This window comes from Ailuropoda melanoleuca, chromosome 12 (genome assembly GCF_002007445.2).
Source record: "Ailuropoda melanoleuca isolate Jingjing chromosome 12, ASM200744v2, whole genome shotgun sequence".
In the NCBI taxonomy this organism is placed as follows: domain Eukaryota; kingdom Metazoa; phylum Chordata; class Mammalia; order Carnivora; family Ursidae; genus Ailuropoda; species Ailuropoda melanoleuca.
The window spans coordinates 77,239,838-77,249,522 of record NC_048229.1 but is presented as its reverse complement, the minus strand read 5'-3'; the positions used below and the strand labels follow the sequence as shown (position 1 = coordinate 77,249,522).

At 48.7% G+C, this 9,685-nt stretch overlaps 1 protein-coding gene across 4 annotated transcripts in view; it reads left to right on the top strand.

The window, feature by feature from the left end:
- Positions 1 to 643: 643 nt before the first annotated feature.
- Positions 644 to 9,685, top strand: part of MBTPS1 (membrane bound transcription factor peptidase, site 1) — a 50,297-nt gene continuing 41,255 nt past the window's right edge. For 2 of the 4 annotated variants that reach the window (XM_011232164.3, XM_019805821.2), the window contains exon 1: positions 646 to 806. The gene's annotated coding sequence lies outside the window, so the exon portion shown is untranslated. Of the gene's footprint in view, positions 807 to 9,685 lie in introns of all 4 variants that reach the window. The other 2 variants (XM_034639572.1, XM_034639573.1) reach the window with 2 other exon arrangements.

Below are 9,685 nucleotides of genomic sequence, written 5' to 3'. Positions count from 1 at the left end.
CGATCCTAGTTATCTAAACCACGCAGACATTTTGGGGGAGGCCAGCGTTTCAGAGTTGAACACACCAAGGCTTATTTCGTCACCACGGGTAACCACTGGGCATCAGTGGTCCTGGCGAAGTGGGCAGTGGAGCGGAGCCGAGGGCGGACAAGCGCGGTTGGGGCGGGGGTTTCACCCGCCAGTGGGAGTCCCCGGGCCTGGAGCCAGCCGCCTCCCCGGCCCGTCCCGGCGGCCGCGTCGGACAAATGGGCAGAAGTTGCAGAGGTGCGTGCCTGGGGGTGGCGCCCGAGCCTGGCCCCGGATCCGGACCCCGTCTGGCCCCAGGAAGAGGGCGCTGCGCTGGAAGCTTTCGGGCCATTACGGCAAATGCTGGCCGTTCCGCCAGGACCGTCGTCCCTGCCCGGCCCCGCGCAGCCACTTTCGAGCCCCAAGGCCCAGGGTCCCACGTCCAACCATCCCGAGGGTCCACTGCCCACCCTCCCCACCGTTCCTGCCTCAGACCTGGACCCGGCAAATTCGCCCCGCCCCGGGCCGCAAGTGTCGCGAGACCTTCGTCCGTCCGCCCGACCCGGTCCCGGCGGCCCCTGGCATCCGGAGCGCGCACGCAGGCCCGCGCCGGGCACGCAGGGGACGCACAGCCGGCGGGGCTGGCGTTCCCGGCGCTCCCAGCCGTCGGTCTCCCTGCCGCGGTCGCGCAGTCTCGCGAGAGTTGGGAGTAAACAGCCCCGAATGGAGACGCGAGGCGTGTTTGCCGCGGAGGCGCCGTTATCCCGGGCCCCCCGGACCCGAACTTGAGGCGGCCGCAGGTAGGTTAGGCGGCGACTCGCTGCCTGGAGCGCCGCTCCCCACTGGCCGACCTGTGCAGCCGCCCGCGCGCCGGAGGCCCCGCGGGCGGGGGTGTGCGCCGGCCGGGGCCGGGGCCTCCCTGCGCCTCTGGACCCTCCGGGAGCGGCACTGGGGCTCGGGGCGGGGGACGGACGGGAAGACCGGCGGACGGGTTGACTGGCGTTTTCCCGCACCCGAGACAGCGCGTGCGGGCGTGCTCGGCGGGCTGCGGCTGGGGGGCCCTGCCCGACCCTTTCTCCGGGTTCACGCGGGGAGCTAGTTTGCTCAGCCTCACTGTTTTCTCCCCGTGAGATAAACTTCAACGTAGTGAAACCGTGTGCCCGGCGCTGGCCCTCAGCCTTCCCGCAGTGGGCCCGGGATCACATTTTCAGCGACCTCGGTTCTTTGCACTTTTCCAGTCTGACCACACTGCTGATCATCCCGATTTTCAGGAATGCAGTGCAGTCCGAGAGACTCCTGCCTTGCTCTATCGGGTCTGTGCTACCTAAGACCAAGACTGCTGCATTATAGATTATCAATATCATCTTTATTAAGATGCTTACCCTTTGTTTCGTGGGAGCCCCTGGGAATGTTTGCCAATTTGTCTGTGCAAGTTAGGTTCTGAACGATACTTCCAAGTGAAATAGAGTAGCATAAGATCGCAGACCTGAACTCTGTAGAATTTATTTTCCTCTGGCCCTTTATTTAGCCTTAGCTGTGCTAGTAAGCAATGCTCCCACCTGCAGGGTCTCAGTTTGTATTTGTATAAGAGTGAAGAGCTTGGAGAACTGATTCTTCCCAACTTTATTTTTATCTGTAGCACACGTTTTATATATATTTATATTTTTGTCGGAGCTTTGTTAAGGTAAAATTTACATATCATAAAACTCACCTGTTTTAAGTGTACTCATTCAGTGTGTTTTTTTCATTAAATATGCAGAGTTGTGCAGTCATCACCACAGCCCACTTTTAGAACATTTTTGTCACTCCAAAAAGATCCCTGATGCCCATGTTCAGTCACTGTCCATTTCTGACCCCAGCCCCAGGCAACCACTAATCTGCTCTGAGACTCCCTAGACTTGTCTCTTTTGAATATATCATTGAGGTGGGATCATCTGTGGCCTTTGTGTCTGGGAGCGGCCTCAGTGGGACCCTGGCCCATTAGGCCTCTCCATTGCACTCCCCATGCATCTCTCATATTCAGAAAAAAGAGAAATTCTAATTTAGTGTTTGCAGAGCCTTTGAAGCATGTGGGGCCCCATGGGATCAAGCTGGACCTGTTCTAGCTAAGAAGTTTTTAGCATCCCCTTCAAATTCACCTGTTGTTTGATTCCATCTTGTGTCATTCTAGTGGTAGTTATCGCTCTGCCCTGCCTGTTGCCTCTTTTGTGTGGCAGCCACAGTTAAGTGTCACAAATAGAGTAACAGAAGCTAGGGGGGTGAACACTTAGGTAAAGTGCACCTGGCTTCCATCAATGTCCTGTGTGGAATTTTTAGGGGGAGATTTGCAACTGCCTTTTTGCACCAGGAGGGAGTTGAGATATTGTTCGTATTTCACTGGAAAAATTGGACAATTCCAACCTTTTGTGACTTGAAATATTCATTAAAGATGGGAAGCTAGATCTTCCATTTGGTATTTGGGTGGGGACCTTGGTCTCCTTCAGCATCTTGCCTGAGACAGGCCAAGGAGGTGGTAAAAACAGACATGTCGATTTTCCCTTCCCTGTGGCCTAGTCAGTTGTGATGTGCTGCAGAGATCTGTTACCTAGATTTACTATACTTGACGATGTCTTTGCTTAAAGAAACGAGTTTCAAGTAAAATGAGGAAAGTACTGGGTTTGGAGGTGCCTGCCTCGTGTGGCTAGCCAGTACCGGATGACTGAAGGATCACAAGAGCAAGGAGACGGACACAACACATGTGAAAGAATAGGCAGTAAAGGACAGTATAGACAAGCACCTCTTCACTCTGGCATTGTTGACTCTTAGGGCTGAATTATTTGTTTTGTCCCCTTACAAAAGCTAATGGACAGAATGTGCCAGAAGGAATGGTTCAATCAGGCTGAAGAATACACCTTTATTTCAAGATAGTGCGGTCTGGCATCGCTTAAATGTTAGCCGATTAAACAACAGTAGTACAGCCAAGTATGCAATTAGTTATGAAAGTGGTGCTTTTACAGCCAAAGTTTAATTGAACTGAATGCTACCCTTTCGTGGCCTAAACACAATTCAGTTTTCTCTGGAGCTATTTCAGGAAAAGGTTCATTAAAAAAGCTGGTGTATCTGTATAATTAGATGACTGTCGGGTGATACAAGTAATTTCCTCTCCCTTGAATTCTGTTCTGATTTTCAAAGAAACAATGTCAGATATACTTTAGCTATACCCAGAATTATAATCTGAGTGATAGTCTTTTACACTGCAAAGTAGAAGAACTTGAGCTGCAAGGAAGGTTAGCTGTCAGACCAGTTGTTTGCCCGGGTAATACGTTTCCTCTGCTTGGTCTCCTTTTTACACATAGCTCATTAAATCTTCTTCCTGGTATATATTGTTTATTTTCCGTTTAGTATTTGATGTCAAATATGTTTTGATTACACCTGTATTAGAGGCATACTTACTTACAGAAAATCCATAACTGTGCAAATGCCATCTTTTAGGGCATACCTGTGGGAAGATCACCAGGTCTTCTACATAAAGAATTTATAGAAATTAAATCCAGTAACCAGTGGATCCAGTAACAGCCCTAACTAGGCCCTATGAATAGGTGATATGGCGCGTGATAAGCCTGTTCAGAATGAACGAGTGAAAAGCTTGGCCTGGAGCTCTAAGGTAGACACAGATTTTTTTTAACACAATTCCTAGGAAGTAGATCTTTTAGGCTCTACTGTATGTACAGATAAAAGCAAATCTTTGGGGTGCCTGGCTGACTCAGTTGGCAGAGTGTGTGACTCGATCTCGGGTCATGAGTTCGAGCCCCATGTTAGGCATCTTAGGGTTACTTAAAAATAAATACAATTTATTTTAAAAAAACCTAAATCTTTAATATATTTTGAGGCTTTGTGCCACTGTCTTACCAGGAAATTTGTTTTTCTATGAAATTTAGTTTAAAAGTTTATTAAAGTACTTAAATAGTTATTTTATCTAATTATGAAAGTGTAACATAGGCTCTTTGTAAAAATGTAAATGACTAGAACCCAGAACCTTACTCCTGTACTGATAGCATTGAGAGGTAGGACCACTGTTACTTTGTGGCAGAGATCTTTTCCTGTTCTTTTTCTCCTGTGCATATAGATATATTATTTAAAAATCAAAATTTGTGTTATTGTCCATGAACTGTTTTACTTAATGTCACATTAACCTTTTCCCATATTCTTTGGGAAATATATTGGAGACCTATGGCTGCTGTAACAAATTTCTACAAACTTAGTGGTTTAAAACAACACCAATTTATTATCTTACAGTTCTGGAGGTCAGCAGTCCAGAATCAGTGTCACTAGGCTGACGTCAAGATGTCGGCAGGGCTACATTCCTTCTGGAGGCTCCCGGCAAGATCGTTTCCTTCCCTTTTTTGGTTTCTAGGGGCACCTGCGTTCCTTGGCTCCTGGCCTCTTCTCTGATTACCTCAGCCTCCAGCTTCCACCATCTCCCCTCCTGCTCTCAGTGGAGCAGTGGCTCAGTGGGCCTGCCTGCCTCTTGTAAAGCCTCTTGTAATTACGTTGGTCCTGCCTGGGTGACCCCGAATACCCTCCCCATCTCAGGATCCTTAGTTTAATCACACGTGCAGAATCTCTGTGGCCTTATAAAGTAACATTTACAGGTTCTGGGCATGAGGATGTGGATGTCTTTGGGGGACCATTATTCAGCTGTCCAGAGGAACATAAGTTGAAATTGCTACACAGCATTCCTTAGTTTGGGTTAATTAGTTAGTTAGCTGGTCTCCTACTGCACATCTCGATGCTCTCTAATTTTTCCCGGTTGTAATCTTCGGGTGTAAGTCATTGTATGCTCTCAGATTCACACTTCTATGGAATGAATTTCTAGGGGAGATTTTATTTTATTTTTAAAAAAAGATTGATTTAAAGAGAGAGTGCGTTCAATGCACACACTTGTGAGCTGAGGGGAGGGGCAGAGGGAGACTGAGAGAATCATGCCCACTCAGGCTGAGCTTGGAGGCCGACGCAGGGCTCGATCCCTTGACCCTGAGATCATGACCTGAGTCAAAACCAAGAGTCAGACCCTTAACCAGCTGTGCCACCAAGGCACCTCTCTAGGGGAGATTTTAGAAAAGCAGGGTAACCTAACTCTTCAGAGGGTGGCCTCCATGCCAGATTTCTCAGGTTCCCAGCCTGGCTTTCCCACTCACTGCCACAAGGCTGCAGGCACGGTGATGAACCACCCTGGGCGCCTCTGTGCGTTCATGTGGAAGCGGGGTTTGTAACAGGTTGTGAAGATTCGGTGAGGTAATGCACATTGCTTGGAATAGTGTCTGCCACAGAATGAACGCTCCGTGGGTTAAGTTTTTGTTGTTACTGCTGGATTTATTAGACAAGGGTTTTACTTCCATTTTTAAGGCTTTTAATACTTACTGGTAAATGACCATTCTAAAAGGTAACAGTTTTTTTTTTTATGTTCACTAGCAACATAAGAGAGTACTCATTTTATTGGGTTGAATTCTTTTTTTTTTTTTTAAGATTTTATTTATTTATTTGACAGAGAGACAGCCAGCGAGAGAGGGAACAGGCAGGGGGAGTGGGAGAGGAAGAAGCAGGCTCCCAGTGGAGGAGCCTGATGCGGGGCTCGATCCCAGAACACCGGGATCACGCCCTGAGCCGAAGGCAGACGCTTAACCGCTGTGCCACCCAGGCGCCCCTGGGTTGAATTCTTAAACATGATTTGTGTTTTATACTGGTGTCTCAGTTTATGTCTCTCACAATGTTACTTGATTTTTATGAACAAACAAAACAAATAGAAACAGACTGATAGGGTCAGGAAACTGTTGGTTACCAGAATGGGGAGGAGTTGGGGGGCAGGAGAAATAGGCAAAGGGGATTAGGAGGTACAGACACCCAGTTATAAATAACTCAGAGGATGTCAGGCACAGCCTACATTGTAATGACTTCGTATGGTGATAGATGGTAACCAGACTCCAGGGGATCATCTCCAGTGTGGGAACATACCAAGCACTAGGATGACATACACCTGAAACTAATAGGATAGTCTGTGTCAATTATACTTCAGTTTTCAAGAACCTCCTTGATCTAATGTAAATTGTGGAAACCCTGGATCCAGTTTTAACAGAAATTTACTTTACCAGGAATCTTTTCAGGGGTTCTGTCAATTCGTTAGAAGGGGAATTAGTTTAAATCTCAATTTGACTAGCTCAGTCACATCTGTTGGGCTGTTAAGATGTCTTTCTATGTAATAGTCGATGTGTGTGGGTCTCTCTGACATGGTGTGTAGTCTGGTTGTGCACACAGTGGGCAGCTCAAACTGAGTGTCAGAAAAAAGGCTAAAATTGCCCTCCCCACCATTTTTTTAAAATTTAATATTCCCATCATTCTCATTCATTCCCAGCAGCTGAGACTAAATATAAAACTTTTTTTTTTTTTTTTTTTGGCGTTTTTTGGAAACCGTTTCGATCTACCGGAAAGGTTCCAAGAACAGCACAAGGCCTTTCCCCCTCTGAACCATTTGAAAGTCAGCTGCAGACCTGATACCCATCATCCCTAGATACTTCTTGGGGCATTTCCTGCAAGCAAGTCCTTCTTACATAATCAAAGTACAGCGTTCAAAATCAGGAAATGAGTCCTGATATCCCCCTGCTATGTCATCCTAGGCAGGCCCCGTTCAGGTTTGCCAGTTGTTCCTGGAATGTGTTCACAGCAGAGGGATCTAGTTGAGAACCTCAAGTTCAGTTACCGGTCATGTCTCCTGAGTCTCCTTCAGTCTGGAGCTGTGTCTCAGCCATTCCTTGGCTCTCATTTCCCTGGTACTTTTGAAAATTCCAGGCCATTTCAGGTTGTGCATCTTTGGTGGGAACCCCACAAGCAATGCCAGCCTCTTCCAGTCCTCTGCTCAGTGTACCGGGGCCATTTGTCCCATGGCTGGTTAACTTGGTGAAGCTTCTCTGCTGTAGGACAAGCGGCTTTTCCCTTTGGAAATCAGGATTTTGTTGGGAAGCATGCTGGGACTGTGTAAATATCTCATTATTCTTCAAACTTTCAGCTTACTTATAAATGAGCTATTGTGGACTCTTGTTTTGTATTTCCTGCAGTGGGCTAACATCTGTTACTTTCATTATTTATTTTGATGCGCAGGCTGTCCCCGTTGTCCTCGCTGTTCCTCAGACGCACTCCGGTTATCGTTTGAGCGCTTTCTCACTCTCTGGTGCAGGACGCTCCAGGCTCACCTGCCCGCTCACCGGGCACGAGCTTTGTGTCCAAGGAGCCTGGCTTCTTGCTGTGAAGGAAAGGCATTTAGGGGGCGCCTGGGTGGCTCAGTCCTTAAGTGTCTGCCTTTGGCCCAGGGCGTGATCCCAGGGTGCTGGGATCAAGCCCTGCATCGGGCTCCCTGCTCAGCTGGCAGCCTGCTTCTCCCTCTCCCACTCCGCCTGCTTGTGTTCCTCTCTCGCTGTGTCTCTCTGTCAAATAAATAAAATCTTAAAAAAAAATAAAAAGAAAGGCCTTTAGAAAACCAGCTCTGGGGGGCACCTGTGTGCCACAGTCAGAGCGTCTGACTCTTGGTCCCGGCTCAGGTCTGATCTTGGGGTGGTGGGATGGAGCTCCACAGGGGGCTCTGGGCTCTGCACTCAGCATAGTGTCTGCTTGAGTTTCTCTTTCCTGCTCGTGTGAGCGTGTCCTCTCACCCTTTCTCAAATAAATAAATAAATCTTAAAAAAAAAAAGAAAAAGAAAAGAAACCAGTTCTGGGTACTAGATGGGCTCCCTCCTGCTGGGCTGTCACTACTCCCCTGTCCTTGCAGTAGACAGAGATAGGAAATGTGTGTGTGTGTGTGTGTGTGTGTGTGTGTGTGTTGTGTGGTGTGTACCACACTTGCATATGTTTGTTTTTACGTCTGTCTGTCCCATATATTGAGAACCCAGAGTTCATATCAGTGCTTCTGATTTCAGAATGATCCCGCATGGATCTTTTAGGTTTTTCTCCTTATTCCTACCTGCGCCTTTCTTCTCTGACAATAGAAGGCTGCTTCCCACTATGTGTAAATACTTATTTGATCAAATCAATTTCCCTCTTTCACAGCCATCAGCCCCCTCAGGCTCTGACACCCTCACCAGATGCCCCTGCTCCACGAATACCTTCCTCACCCTCTCCAGATGCCATCGCCCCACAGCAGGCCACCGTGGCTCTCCGCCAGTGCCTAACCTTGCCCTTGGCTGAATTATGCAGAAGAGGTGGAAAAAAGGAAAGACAGAGCTCTTGTTAAAAAGTGTTTCTTTTCCTGTGTGTACATGTCTGCGTCTGTATTTACATGCTCTGTGTGCATTGCTGCTTCAATGCTTGCCACTAGATGGTGAGGCTGTCTTCGGGACAGTGCTCAGCGGGTTTGCCTTGTGTAGTGAGAGCAGGTGGGGGGGTGGGTGGTAACCCTTCGTGGACACAGGTGAGTAGATGTTTTAGATGAGGAACGTGTGGTCTGTGCCTTTGAAGCCCCAGTGGAGCAGTCAGTGGGGACTGGCTGTCTTTAAAACAGGCCAGTGGCTCAGTGGCTGGTCCTGCGACCTCAGTGCCCGTGGCATTGATCACCAGCCTCTGTGTGCCTGGTGGCATTTTTGTTTTCTTCAAAGCAAATTTATATTTTGAAGCTCTCTTACTCGGCGATTGGGAAACCATAGAACTAACTTCAGTATCTCTTGTCAGAATTTTTTAGGAACCATGGGTCTTTGAAAAGAGTGTCTTCTTAGAAACCTAGATTTTAGCTCACCTTCAAAGAATGTAAGCAGGTCGGCTGTATCCCAACAAAACAGAGAGGTGTCTCCTTGTCCCATTATTTCCAACCTTACCGTTATCCCCACGGGACTTTTCTACTAGAGGGTGTCTTCCTTCCAGCCACCGGTGGCTTTGGAGTTTGGGGCAAGCTGCTGTTTGCCCTTTCAACGGACCACTGTTCGTTATGGGAATTCTTTCTCATAGATTTTGCGGTGTTTTGCACCTCCCTCTTCCTTTCTGCCCTGAGCCATGCCTTCCCAGCGCAAATGCTTATCCTAATTTTCACATGGTCGGAGCTCAGCACCTGCTGGTGTTCCCCAAGCCAGCTTTCCCTGCACCTTCTCCATCTCTGTCAGGGGCAGATGCCATCTTTGTTTGGACAAAAGAGTTCAGTGTTGTCCTTGGCTCCTCAGGTGTGCACCCCCCCCAAATCTGGCTGTCTGCACATTGTCTCACTGCCTTCACATCCGTCATGTGCCCCCCGTTACTGCCCCTCCTGCCCCAGCCTGGCCTGAGCCACCATCGTCATGGGAGCTGTCCAGTTGGTCTCCTGTGTCTGCCTCTGCCCCCTTCCATACAGAAGCCAGAGCGAGCCAGTTAATGTGCAGACTGGCTGGGGTCACTCCTCTGCTCAGATCCTGCTTTCACTCCCATTTGGAGTGAAAGCTGAGGTCCTCTCTCTGACCTACAAGGCCCCCTCCCTGGTCTGTCTCCCCGTCAGTCACTTCTCCCATCTCTTCTGATTTCCCACCCCTTTACCGTGCTCGAGCCACACTGGCCCCTTTGCTTGCCTTACACAAACCAGGCATGTTCCTTGCCTCGGGCTTTTGGGCTTGGCTTTCCCAGTGCCTACAGTACTCTGCCCAGCTGGCCTGGCCAGCTTCCTGCTTCTGCTTGGTCCTTCCGCAGAGGCCCCCTC